The sequence below is a fragment of the Fistularia commersonii genome, chromosome 30 (genome assembly GCF_037954325.1).
Source record: "Fistularia commersonii isolate RoL2024-O1a breed Wild chromosome 30, RoL_Fcom_v1.0, whole genome shotgun sequence".
NCBI classification, from domain to species: domain Eukaryota; kingdom Metazoa; phylum Chordata; class Actinopteri; order Syngnathiformes; family Fistulariidae; genus Fistularia; species Fistularia commersonii.
The window spans coordinates 3,714,679-3,729,137 of NC_141313.1; the positions used below are offsets into that span (position 1 = coordinate 3,714,679).

General features: G+C 40.5%; 1 protein-coding gene and 2 non-coding genes across 3 annotated transcripts in view; all 3 read left to right on the forward strand.

The window, feature by feature from the left end:
• Window positions 1-163: 163 nt before the first annotated feature.
• Window positions 164-235, forward strand: trnah-gug (transfer RNA histidin (anticodon GUG)). The gene has a single exon. It is a non-coding gene; the product is annotated as a tRNA-His (tRNA).
• A 684-nt stretch (window positions 236-919) lies between these two features.
• trnah-gug (transfer RNA histidin (anticodon GUG)) lies at window positions 920-991 on the forward strand. Its single transcript has one exon. It is a non-coding gene; the product is annotated as a tRNA-His (tRNA).
• Window positions 992-5,551: 4,560 nt separating this feature from the next.
• The window catches only part of ptk2aa (protein tyrosine kinase 2aa), a 54,724-nt gene continuing 45,816 nt past the window's right edge, over window positions 5,552-14,459 (forward strand). The window contains exon 1 of the mRNA XM_086178393.1: window positions 5,552-5,716. The gene's annotated coding sequence lies outside the window, so the exon portion shown is untranslated. The remainder of the gene's footprint in view (window positions 5,717-14,459) is intronic.

The window sequence follows — 14,459 nt, forward strand, 5'->3', positions numbered from 1 at the left end:
CATTCAATATCAATTTAATATTATTTATGTATTTATGTGTGTGTGTCTGTTTATTTATTATGTCATATTTGTTTATTAATATTTTATTTATTGTGAAATGGCACTACTGGTGTTATTGAGCAATTTTGTCTGGTGCTTGTTTTTGTCCACGGTCGTGCATGTGGCCGTGATCGTATAGTGGTTAGTACTCTGCGTTGTGGCCGCAGCAACCCCGGTTCGAATCCGGGTCACGGCAATTCGTGTCACCTCTGATTTGTTTATTTTGCTTCAGAGAGATTTCCAAATTCATGGATTCATTCAAACACAACAAAGGGGAAAGTTTTTAATCAACTGGAAAATTATTTCATAAAAAACAAAACAAAACAAATAGAAGTGTTATTTTCATATGCACAGCCTGGAAACGTGTTTGTCTGTACATTGTTTTTTTCTTACAACTTTTTTTGGGCGAATTAAAATTACTGATTCTGATTCAAAACAGCTAAATTCAGATTGTCTATTATCATATGTACAGTCTGGAAACACGTTTCCCCGTTTAGCTGAAATCTTATTTTGCTGTCTACAATGAAGCAAGGTAGGGAGCTAAAAAGTAAAAAAAATAATATTAAGTAGATATATGATGGCAACGAGAAGTTAACAGTGGACAGAACTGTAAACAGTACACATGGATAGTCAGTGTTTACATGAAACTACAGGTTTAATTAATTCTCACCAAAATCTAATTCTATCGATCTCTTTGCTTGGATTATGAAGGATTTAAAGACATAATATTTAATTTTGTGTCACGTTTCCGTCGTGTTAAATTGAGGTGTGACTCACCTGTGGACACGTCATCGTAATGACGTCACACTTAACGTCACATCTGGGATTACAGTCTCTCGGTTCTTTGTCGTGAGTGGGTTGTCGCGCTACCCCACGGCCAGCCGTGATCGTATAGTGGTTAGTACTCTGCGTTGTGGCCGCAGCAACCCCGGTTCGAATCCGGGTCACGGCAGCAGATGTATTTTGAAATCAAATGATCAGAACGCAGCGAAATCTACAGTGATCTTCTTAATTAGAGACTTGATAATGTGTTCAGTGGCGAGATAAACAACAAAATGTGATCCATTCAAGTCATAAACAACGTACTGAAAGACAAAGTCAAAATCACACGAAGTACATTGCTCCAAAAAAATAAAGGTAACACTAAAATAACAAATCCTACATCTGAATGAATTAAATACTTGTTTCTTTACAAAGTAGAATGTGCTAATGTACAAAGTACATTGTAAAGAAACAAGTATTTAATAAGAGTATTTGATTCATTCAGATGTAGGATTTGTTATTTTAGTGTTACCTTTATTTTTTTGGAGCAAAGTAGAATGTGCTAACAACAAATTATCAGTAGAAATCAAACTTATGAGCCCATGGAGGACTGGATTTGAAGTCACACTCCAAATTAAAGTGGAAAAACACACAGCTTGAATGCAATGTCCTTAAAACAAGCCAAAATGAATCAGTGTTGTTTCCTAAGTGGACAGCTTGATTTCACAGAAGTGCAATTGACTTGGAGTTACATTGTGTTATTTAAGTGTTCCCCTTTTTTTGTTGTTTTATTTTATTTATTTATTTATTTTTTAGTTATTTAATGAAAAGCGCGGCATGTCTGAGACATGAGCCGCAGGGAATCTTCAATCTTTGTCGTTACAGTTAATAGGTAAGACAATTCATATTTCATTGTATTCTTATTCTTCCTCCTTTCTACTATTATCTATTAATGTTATGTTTTTTACTTGAAACTCTGGCACAACAATTTCTCATCTCATCTCATCTCATCTCATCTCATCTCATCTCATCTCATCTCATCTCATCTCATCTCATCTCATGAGGATTTTAACAATGCAACGACATGTTCTGACCACCAGGGGGCATCATTACATTACCAAAAATTGGGGGTGGCGCAGCAGATGAGTTCCTGCTCCTGGTTCCACTTTAGGAACTCTCCTGGGTGGAAAAAAAAGAAAAAGAAAAGAAAAAACAAACAAGTCTTTGACTCAACATGCAAGAGCTTTGATCATTGCACTTTGTGATTACAATCTCAGCAAAAGCAACGGAGGGCACCATTTAACCTACTTGCCCTTTAAATCATCCCAGAGGCAAAATGTAGGAAGAAATCATTTGAGTCCAAGGTGTCATTACAAATATATTCACATATCAACAGATACTTACAAAAAAATATTGAAGCACCTCGGAAGAAATCCATGGCCTAATTACTTGCAAAGGTACACTCGCTGATCCAATTCGATTCACCTTCTCACCGAAAAATCCTACACACCGAAAATCGAATCCAGGCCTTTTAACATGATTTGGGAGCTGGTCACTTTCTCGGACGCCATTCCGATCCAGTTGAAACAAGGATTATATTCACACTTATGCCAAATTTACTTTAGGAATGATACATTTTTGCATATTTAGGATTACTGGAACGCTGAATGAGGGTTTCAATCTGACTTGCTATGACAGGATTAGTGTTTCTTACTTGCCTACCTCCAGGAAATCCCTTTTTTTCCTCTTTGAATCACTTTCCCTTGCCAATAAGTCAACCTTAAAGGATTTGTCGTGGCCTGTTGGTGCACATCGATAGACAGCATAAGTACGGAAGAGTATGGAAGAGTAAGACAGATGAGTACGGCGTGATGGCACAGCGATCTGTTAGCGCCGCCGCCTCACAGCAAGGTCAATTCTGATGGGGGGGCTTTCTCTTTTGAATGTTCTCCCAGTGTCTGCATTGGTTTCCACAGTCCAAAAACATGCAGCCTTTATTGCCCGGATGTGTGAAAAAGAAAGACAAAGAATTAACAAATAGAATTTTTAAAATTGTACATAAAAGTTTGCAACGAGGAGCAACAGATAATCTACACAAGGAAGAAAATTGAACTGGAAAAGCGAAGGAAATCCTTTTCGAAAATAGGATTCAGAAGTTAGAAATTAGAATAACTCTCTTGGAAAATCAGAACAATGGATATATTTAAATTATGTATTTTGATATTCGGTCGAAATGTTGTGGTGCCACAGAAGGGTTCCTCTCGGATGCAAATGGACAAATCATAGTTGAAGTTGACTGACAGTTGAATGGGATTTTGTTGTTGTCTCGTGCAGAAACTGTCACAAAAAACATGAAAATCAGAACAATGGACATGTTTAAATGATGCATTTTGATATTTGTTTAAAACATCATGGCGTCCCAGAGGGGTTCCTTTCGGATGCAAATGGCCAAACCATACTTGAAGTTGATGACCAGTTGAATAGGATTTTGCTGTTCTCCTGTGTAGAAACTGCCACAAAAAACATGAATATCAGAACAATTGATATATTTTAATGATGCATTTTTAGATTTGGTTGAAATCTCATGGTGCCCCAGGGGGGTTCCTCTCAAATATGATGGCCAAACCATAGTCGAAGTTGTCAGAAAGGTTTTTCTACTGTTATCCTGTGCAGAAACTACCACAAAACACATGAAAATTGAACAACTGACACATTTAAATGACGCATGTTGAAGTTGATGGCCAGTTGAATCGGAGTCTGCTGTTTACCCGTGTAGAGGTCTGACTGGGCCACACTCATATCCCATCAGGTCTGCAGAGCAAAACACACATCTCACTGCAACACTCCTGGTTTGTTCCTCATGCGGGAGTGGGGGTGGGGAAGAGGTCAGATGTTTGCTTTTAAACTCTATGTTTACTTCAGGGGGATTAGCAAAACTTTCTCGCCGTGCTGACAGTAAACAGCAGCGGGAGAAGCCAGAGCAGCCGTCTATGTCACATTTGTCGGACCCCGGCTACATCTGTGCTGGTGACCAATACAATGCAAATATGATCCCCCAATTTTACTTTCTTTAAAAACAATTCTCAGTTATAAAAAAATGTTGAAACTTATGGAAAAAAAACAAAAAATATATAGATTTATGAATGATATTCCATTAGATCCATTATGCTGTATTTCCAATGTGAACTTTAGGATAAACGGACGACCGGTTCAAACCCCATCTCCATCAGCGGGACAGGTGTGGACATTGTGGATGAGTACAAGTACCTGAAAATAAACCGAAAATAAACTAGACTGGACTAAAACACAGTTGCCTGTTCTTTCTCATGAAACTCCGGTCTTTAAACGTCTGCAGAGCCATGCTGTGGATGTTTTATCACACAGTAGTGTCCAGCGCCGTCAACGCTACAGTGTGCTGGGGCAGACAGACTTAATAAGCTCATCAGGAAGGCCGGCTCCATCTTGGGAGTTGAACTGGAGGTGTCTGAGAGGAGGATGCTGAAGATGCTACGCAGTGTCAGGGACAATGCCTCTCACCCCTTGCATGCTGTACTGAGGTCCTGCAGGAGCACCTTCAGTCATAGACTGAGACAGACGAGGAGTACCACAGAGCGCCACAGATGGTCTTTCTTAACTGTGGCTATCAAACTTGACAACTCCTCCCCTTTCTGCAAGAAGGAAACCTGACAGCAATAAAATCAATACCATGTTTCAAGTGACTGCGCTGCGGTTAGCGCTTCGGCCTCACAACGCGAAAGACCCAGGTTCGATTCAGACAAGGGGACCTTTCTGTGTGGAGTTTGCATGTTCTCCCCATGTCTGTGTGGGGCCCACAGTTCAAAAACATGCCGCAGGTTAGTTGGGGAAAATTGCCCCGAATGAGTGAGTAAATGTTGTCTGTCTTTGTATGTGGCCCTGCGATTGACCGGCGACAAGTCCAGGGTGTGGCCGATGACAGCGACCTTAAATGCAGGATAAGCGATGAGATGATAAAAATAAGAATAAGAGCAACTTTATTTATTCCGAAGGAAATTGTTGTGCCAGAGTTACAAGAAAAATATAACAATAATAAATAATAGAACAAAATTGTATGAACGAGGATATGAAGGTAGTTGGTGTGAGAAAGGAGGATACGGAGAATAAGGTTAGATAGAAAAAGTTGAATCGCTGTGGCGACCACTGAAAGTAAAAGCCGAAAAAAGAAGAAGAAAATTATTTGTATAAACATTAAAAAAATGGATAGATGGATGGATGTTTCAAGTGAATGGATGTCATGTTTGAGCCTTCTGGCAAAATAGTTTCCTTTGGGATTAATAAAGTTTTATTCTATTCCCTTTGCCATTTCTTTTTTGTGGTTGCTTCTCAAGTTGTTTTCCACACTACTCTTGTTACTCTTATAGTTAAGTCTATGTTTTCCTCATGTTAGTTAAATAGAATGTAGCCATGTTTGTTTGTTTATAATTTACGAGTTCAATAAAGGTTGAAAAAAAAAACTTAAAAAAAAATCTGTGCGCGCGAGCCCCCCCCTCCTAGTTACCTATCAGTCGACGCACCTACGCGAGCGCGTGAGCCAGCCGGCCAACCAGCGTGCTTGTGTGCGTGCGCGCGCGGGGGAAAGAGACCGAGGGAGAGAGGGCGCGCGCGCCTCAGGAGCAGCAGCCATATTGGAATGCTGGATGTGGAGAGAGAGCGAGAGAGAGAGAGAGAGAGAGAGAGAGAGAGAGAGAGAGAGAGAGAGAGAGAGAGAGAAGGAAGGATAGAGGCGGGGAAGACACCAACGAAAAACACTTCGTAACTACCTCCAGCTCTCTGAAGTGAAAATAACGGATTACTCGCCGACTATTCACCCGCTACCCCGCCGGTAAAAGTCAACGTAACCCCCTCCCCACCGCGACCCCCTCGGAAACAAGTCACGGTAAGCAGCGGTGAGAGTGTGTTTTTTTTCATTCTGTGGGGTGGAGTGGGGGGAACTTCAAGAGCTCAAAGGGATTAGGAGATGCGTGTGTGTGTGTGTTTGTCCCACCCTCTCTTCATCAATATTTGTACCGTTTTCTGGGTCACCCGGTCGGTAAGTGTCGGTAAACTCCAGCCGCGCCGTTGGCTCGGACTCTCGGCGAAGTTCTGGAGAGTTGAGAGGAGTGGGTGACACCGAACTCGTCACCGCCGTCACATGGAGTGAATCTGTGTGTGTGTGTGTGTGTGTGTGTGTGTGTGTGTGTGGCGCCCCCCCCCCCCCCCCCAAACCTAGACTTTTAACAAATATACCAGACTAGCCCACATTTGGGTAAACCTCTGGCTGAGGGTGTTATTTGTTTATGTTTATGGCGTGTTTCTCCCGAGGGTCACCTATTGGAAGTTACTGCTGGTGTGTTTATTAACTAGGTGTGTTCAATAGTCAGGTGTGTTCGTTAGCTATGCGTGTGTCACTTTACATCACATTGTTATGTGAATTCTTGTCAAAATCTTCTTGTCTTGGCAACTGGACTTGACTTTTTTCAGCTCTGAACTGAGGAAGGCTTCATGTCTTCAAGTGAAGATATTCAAGTCCAGTTACCATGACAAGAATTCACCATGACCTGGATGATTGAGATCCTCCACAAATTTGTTATTTGAAGAATACCAGGCTGTGAGAAATACACACCTTCAACTCTCTTTGTTGGCGTTCCCTCTTCTTTTATCCTTCAGGTATGAAATCAAAATCAAATTGTTAGAAGCTGGCCCCTTTTGGTAATTGGTGTAACGCCTATACAGCACTTTATGCTAGATTGATTCATGATTCAGAGTGTTTATTGTCGTATGTACAGTGTGGAAATTTGTTTCCCTGTGCAATGAAATTCTTACTTCGCTGTCCGCAATGGATTTAGATTGCATGCACACACCAATGGCGCCATGCAGGGCGCCCCCCCTGCCAGCACGGGATTCCTTGTCTCACCCAAGGGCACCTCGACATGCAGACAGGAAGAGCTCGGGATCGAACTGCCAGCCTTCAAATTGCGGGGACACCCCGCCCCGCCAACTGAGCCTCAGCCGTCTGCACCCCTCAGTATTACAGCGTCTCCATCAGGAGCGTTTACTGCTTTTCCCTGACATAAATAATTCAAAAATCAGTATAAATTGAATCATGGTTTTAACATTTAAACACAAAACACAATAGTGAGTGGCAGGGGATGTTTAAGAGTTATTTCACGAGCCAAGAAAGGCAGTGTTTTGTCTGCCTGAATATATAAAAGTTGAATGTACCTGTCAAATAACACTGAGACATCACACAACAGGGTACTCTGCAGCTCCACCTGGCTGGCCTCTGCTTCATCTTCCAACATGCAAGAAAATGCTAATGAAGTGCGGTATCCCAGGGCCACAGAGGCTAAGACGTTCTGTGTACTAATTGGGTTGAAGTAACATTTGCAATTCAGAGGATGAGCTGAGGCAAAATCACTGCTGTGCATGGCAATGTTCGCGGGCCATAGCTGGTGCAAAGTTGACTGAAGGTGCTGTTTTAGGTTCATCTGCACCACCAAGGCCGTTTAATGCTGTGCTGGGGTTTGGGGAAGCAAATAAATACCTGCAATATTCAGAAGCATTTATTCCACATACGCATGTGTTTATACTTGTATAGCACCGCCAATAGAATTTCTACATAGCTCTGTGCATCTTGTGTGTTTTTTTGCTATTTTTCTAGACAATGTGGTATTATTGAGTTTACTGCATTTTTTTATTCTCTAGGGATATTGGCAATTGTGCCTTTTTCGTTTATTTATTAAACGTAATCAAAAACTTAGTCATGACATTTTTTCATCTTTGTATAAAACACAACAAACTTGCAAATAACTGGAATAAACCAAGTACAACCCACAAAAACAAACCTATATCATCATTGAATTTTTAAAAATAGAAAATTAAAAATGACCAGTGATCCTCATCATGATGTCAACAGTAAATTAACATGTCCAACTTTTCGTGTATAAATACCTATAATGGAATATCACATTTACGTGTTACAAGATTTGTGTGGCAATAACATTTTTAGTTTCCTTGTTCAATGTTTTTTCAACTGAGGTCCTGTAACCATCACAGCACCTCGATGCTTTTTTTTGTCATACTACTAAATCCACCAAGTGTCATCATATCTGAATGGAGATAGTGTTTTTTCAGTCTATTATGTTTAATGCCCTTGAAAATGTGAAATTCGCAAGCCCTTTAGACATACTCAAAGTCTGAGCTGTGACCAACACACTACCTTTCTGACTTGACTCTAGTGCTAGTTGACTGCAGGCTAATACAGGCGTGGCAGTTGTGTGTGTGTCTGTGTGTGTAAATTGCAGAGCAGTGCAGGAGGCCTGTATTTATAGAAACACTTGACGACACTCAAAGATCTAACAGAAGTTCACTACCAAGGAAGACTCTGTGTGTATTATCATTTCTTCTTCCCTGTTTTGGATTGTGTCCCTTGTTTTGGTCAATTTTATTGAAGCAATGTACTCTAAACTCTGTGCAGTATTCTTGTATGTATTTTCCTGATGCTAGCTGTTTTCTGGAAGAGGCAGACAATTACAGAAGGACTGAGAATTACAAGAGAGTAACAAAGCTAGTAGTCAAGTTTCATTAGACTGCATTATGTGACGTGACTCAAAATGACTTGAGCCGGTGGCAGCAATCACCGGACACTGACACTTTGTGTATGAGGAGGTATGCAGGATTTCCCTGAATAAGCGAATGTGTCTTTAACATATGAGTGTCAGGAGGAATTCCTGATTTAAATTGAAGTCAATACTCTGGGGAGACAAAACCAACTCCTGTCTGTTTAGCTTTGTGCATTTTTTGAGGAATTTTTCTGGCCAGAACACCAGCAATTTGTTTTCCCCAGTGAATGAAGTGTGTAAATACACGCCACAAAGTGGAAGGAGCATCTGTTTTTTTCACCTATTGCACAATTGAATGATTACTGATTGCAAACCAACATTAGGAAAGAAAAAAAATCATGAATGAACATTTGACCTGAGCAACTGGGTGTTTGTTTTGTGCTAGTAACTAACTTGAGACCACAAGTGTGTGTGTGCGTGTGTGTGTAAAAGTGCTGGTATGTATAGGTCTATATAAATCCTAATTCTGTAGTTTCAATATCTATCTTTCAGTGGAACGTATTCCCCTACATCCTCCCGGCTGTGGTTTCAGCTGGGAAGGAAAAAGAAGTGGGTGTGTGTGGCTGCGCATTTGTCTGCGTGTGGCAAAATGAAGGCCCATTCCTTTTTGCTTCTGGATTAGTTTCATTCAGGAAGTAAATCCCACACCCCTCTGTGTGACACGCACGCACACAAACACACACAGAGCACTTACTGTACATCCTATAACATGCTATGTCCCTGAGGAGCTAAGAGGAAGATGCTTTCTTTTTTCCCTCAACAGAAGCAACATGGCTCAGATCTCATCTGTGTGTACATGCATGCATGTTTGTTTGTGCGCTGGTGCACTTTGATAATGACTGTTTATCCAAGATAACTTGTGTTTGTTAGTTGAAAATGTCTTCTTACAAATTTGTTTAGCTGTGTGTGTGATACTTTACATGTGTTTGCATGTGAATGGAATTTTACAGAAATGTGCAACCATTATCATACACCAGCCCAGTGAATAATACATCTCTTTAAGCTCCAATATTATGCATCTTATCATGAGAAAGGCCACAAGCTTTAACAGTCTTTGATCGGTGTGCAGAATTAATCATCCATTAATCACCAAAAGCAAGGCTGTTTGAACCAATCTGTTCATTAACTGGAGTTGAAGAAGAAAAAAACCTTCATCAATGTTAATTAGATTTGGTCGTGTTAAATTATATATTTAAAGTTGCAGAAATCCAGACCCAAATGCTATTTGTCATTAAAACGAGATCAGTTGGTTGGGTTTTTTTTTCTTTACTTCATATCAATCAGTGCCCCTTCTTGAGGTTCTGGAATCAGTGTTGGATGAAAAATTGTCAAATTTGAATCATATCTTTCCCGTTCTGTTTTTTTGTTTTGTTTCCTTTTTCTCTACCAGACCTTCACATTGTGTTCTTTGAAAACACTGAGCACCATAGTAAGTAAACAGATTGAAGGCTGGAGCTTTTCGATACATCTGACATATTACGCTGGTGTTATTGTTAAAGCCTTCCAAATGTCTGCTGAGTTATAGCACACGGTCAGGAGTGTTTCTAGTCAAATGTTTTGACACATCCAACAAGTAGTGCTTGAGTCCATGAGTGATTTTCATTCCAACTGTCATGCAGATCCATTAATTATGGTCTTTTCTTATTTTAGTAGGCTCTAATAACTCAGGCATAGGCTACTGTTGGCTTTACAATCACAATTTTACTGGCATTCCTGCAGGGACAAGCACAATTTTCTCCTGCAGTTGCAGTCATCACCAGGCTGCCCTCCTATTTCAGTTTCTGTGATTCCATACATTCTCATGAAACACACGTCATTCTGACAACAGCTCGCACAACTCTAATATACTATGGCTGAGACTCTGTTTGTTTTCTATATTGTCTTCGACAATAAGCTGTTATAGATATCACAAGTCTCCTGGGAGTTTAGCAGCAGTCATTGAAACCAAAAATGTGATGCCCCGAAATCGATCTCCCCCTTTCCAGCAATCAGTCTTCTGCATTGTATAGTGAAACGTTGGGTGCATATTAATATTGCAGTTGTCAATTGCTTTGACACAAACTGCTATCTTGGATTTGGTGCATCAGTATAGAGGAAAAGTGGACGAAACCTAGCACTATATAGATATTTTGTCGCCCCCCCCCCCCCACTGCTTGTCATTGTGTTAAGGCAGGTGGCCACACTGTTCTTTCCCTTCCCTTTTTCCATTTTAACCTGCGAGTGTTCATAGTGTAAAAGTGGTGAACTTGGTTTCTACAAGCATGTTTAGTACGAAGAAGAACTACTGTGTGTAATGAAATCTGCTACAATGGCAGGAAATGAGATCATAGTTAATGACTTGTCCCTCCTTGGGGCATGCATACACACATGGTAAGCAGCTAACACACACACACACACACACACACACACACACACGCACAGATGTTTCTATAGTTGTGAGGAACCACAAAAAGGGCTTTCCTGCCAAAGTAACGTAAATATTGGTCTCAGTCTTGAAATCAAGCGGTAACCCTGAAGCAGTCTGCAGGTCTGTTCCAAAGCCTGGAAGTATGTTCAATATATGAAGCTGAAAGGGGTCCTCACGGAGATATGGATAAAGCATGTGCGTGCGTACACACACACACACACACACACACTCACACAACTGGAGTGAACCACCTTTTTGGTCATGAAAGTCACTCGTGCAGCATGTCAACTGATGATGAATGGAGTTGAACCTCAGTGATTCCCTCCAGTGTGTACGCCTGTGTGGGTGTAAGAGAAAATGTGAACAGGCAGATTTGAAACTGTGTCCTCTTTTGCGCAAGCAAAATGATTCACTAGTCTAGTGACTGTTCTCCCCCCCTATTTTCTTTCCTTTGGCACTGACCGAAGTTCACTTGCATATTATAAATAAGCCTGTGTGTGTCTGGTGTTTGAGAGGACAGTCGGTGTAATTACACTGCAATGAGTCAGAGAGAGAGAAAGAAGTAATTGTTGGGCTTCGTCACATAGAGAGACAGAGGTGGGAGGGGAAAGCTGATGAATGAAAAGCATAAAAAGTTTGCAAGAAATATGCCAATACTTGTATGTGAAAGCACTTCGTCAGCTTCATTAAGGAAATGTCATTCCTTATGCGACAAACTCAGCTGGCCTATTATTGACTTCTCGGACAGGATGTTTGAGTTTTTTCTTTTCCTTTCTCTCTTTTTTTGTCCCTATTGTTTGGTGAAACCCTCTGTGTTGGCTCATCTTGCCCCCCTGCCGTTCCTGTTATTGTTTGGCTGCCCACAAAGTGTGAACTCTCAGGATATGTCTCAGACACACCACTTCTCTTACCTTAGCATAGCACCTCAAAAAATCAGAAAGCATTTAATATTTCTGCAAAGTTAAAAAGCAAGGGCTTCTTGTGCAGACATATAGTCTTGCTCAAATGCAAAGATTATCTGGTTATAAAATAAAATCCACTTATGTATTAATTTTGTTTCCACGTATCCATGCATCATGTCTACAAAATGTGCAATGTTGTTTGTTTCCAGAATGGTTTTTGGTGGAATTTAATGCATCTCAGTTGAGCAAGTAACTTTGAGTCTGCCATGGTTATCCAAATAACACCTGCTTGGAATTTTTTTGAACATTTGGAGGAGAAAGGAAGGTTCTGGCTGGATGAAGCGGTCATGTGAATATTGTAACATGACTGCATCACATGATGTCTCACTTGTGTTTACTTAAGCTGGTAGTGTTATACTTATTCTTTAGAAGTATATATATATTTTTTAGGCAGTACTCACTACATACTCAACACTTAAAATACCCAAATCTAACAATTACAATTATGAACATCTTTGAATTTTCGAGAGAGCACAGACTGTCATTTTCAACTTTATTAGTAAAACCACAGTGTGACTGTCAGCAAATTAATTAAAGATGGAAAGATTGTCAACAAGCTAACCACTTGGGCAGGGCATTGTTAAAGTAAAACTTAAAGCTAAATGGGATTGAAGATTTAACTGTAGTTTCAAAATGATACAGGGATATGCGAAAAGACCTCTGTTGTGTTTTGTGTTGTTACAAATAAACACCCCAGTAAAACAGAAATATCCTGAGGCTACATCAATGCAAAAGCACATTGGAGTATAATCTAAAATATTTTATGTATTATAAAATATTCTACTGTATCCCGCACAGGATACATTTTTGCAATTTATCACAGTCAAGCCAAATCTGGGCATTATTGTGAGTGATTTATGACTGGGAGCAAAATTGTCTAATAGTCATTGAAATCCAACACATTCTGGTGTTGAGACACTGCCATGCAAATCAAATTTTCAACCTACAAATACAGATGAAAGATAAGGTTTTGTGTGTTAGGGTTGTCTTACTGATGATTCCTCCCCTGGTACATGAGATGGACAGTTAAATTCACACAGATACTGACAGGAAAAATGGACATAGAACCCCATATGGGTTGAGGTTGTACTTTAAATGTGAATATGTGGAAAGATTTTCACTTTTTTTTTTTCATTTTTGCAGTGCCATGAGGGGGTTTGTTTTAAAGTGGTTGGGTTTTAAATACAGGACAAGAACCTGTAAGGCTCATAAGACAGGTACTTTACATGGAGAGAGAAGAGGGAGAGTCACGAACCAAGGCAGGCATCAGTGTCTGCTTGGCCAATTACATGACCTCATCTCTCCATTCATGCTGCCACAGACACAGCAATACTGTGCACCCACACACCCACAAAAACACACAGTCATAATAGATCACAGGGAAACACTGATAAATCACCAGTGAAACACCTGGATACAAGCCAAAGGTATGACTTCATTCTGTCATCCACACACACACACACACACTGACACAGACACACACACACACACTGATAAAGCTATGTGAGGCCAGTGTTACTGCTGAGGTCAGATGTGTGTGTGGCTGTCTGTCTGTGTGATGAGCCACCAGCAGAGACTATCCCTTTAACAAAGGTTCATTCAAGAATATTGTTGAGTCCTGCCTTTCTATCTCTTCTCTTAAACATGTTTTGATATAAACACAGACTTATTCAATAATGAACACATTTTACCTTACAAACCAAGCATTTGGCGGATTTTGCGAGTCTCTTATTATTTACTGAGTATAATTTTTGTAAAGAGAGTTGTCGTTACATCCATGGGAATGGTGTTTCTGCACACACAAACTGAAGTAACCATAAGGTTAATGTGGAGAGTGGAATTAATAGCGGTAGATCATGTGTACCTGATATTCGCTGAAAATGCACTGCCACTAGAGGGCAATGCAAATGCATCACGGTACCAAGCAGAGATGCACTGATGAGGCAGTTTGATATCCACCTGCTTAGTGTGTGTGTTTTGTGTGTGTGTGTGTGGCTTCTTGGCCTACTAATCCACTGGCCGAGTAATCTTCTTTATTCCTGAGCAACTCAGCTGACTGCTGGCCTGTTTGCTTATAATGTGCTTGTAATTTTCTGTGTGTTGGAGAGAGGAAGAGAGGAAAGGATTGCCTCTGTCAAAGTGCATTTGTTTAGGGTCGAGAGTGTCTGATCCACTGTGACAGACTGTATCTACAATCAGTGATAGCACACATTTTATGTCACTTGAACATATTTCGCAGCTCATCTCTGTTTGCTGTGGAAAATCTTAGTAACTTCAGATTTCTACCATTAAAATAACGATCTTCATGGTCCAAAGTAGTGAGTGATGTCTCTGTGAACCTAGACAAGAAAGCAAGGTGACGTCTCCGAGGTCTCACATTCACGCTCTGCCATTTCTGCATGTTTGATTTTAAGATGAATAACATTTCGTGGCTGATTTCTCCGAAACTCGATGAAGGGGTGAACCGGGGGCCAGTGAAGATCCTATTAAAAATTTGAGCCGATCTACACGCATGGGATGCGTGTCTTAGGTATCCAGTCCAGTAAGGACTAAACTCTTTATATCACAGTGTCTAACTGTAATTGCTGTGGAAGCCTCGCAGCAGATCCCAGTCAGCTTATTAGGTTGTTTCCCCGCAGGGTTTAACAA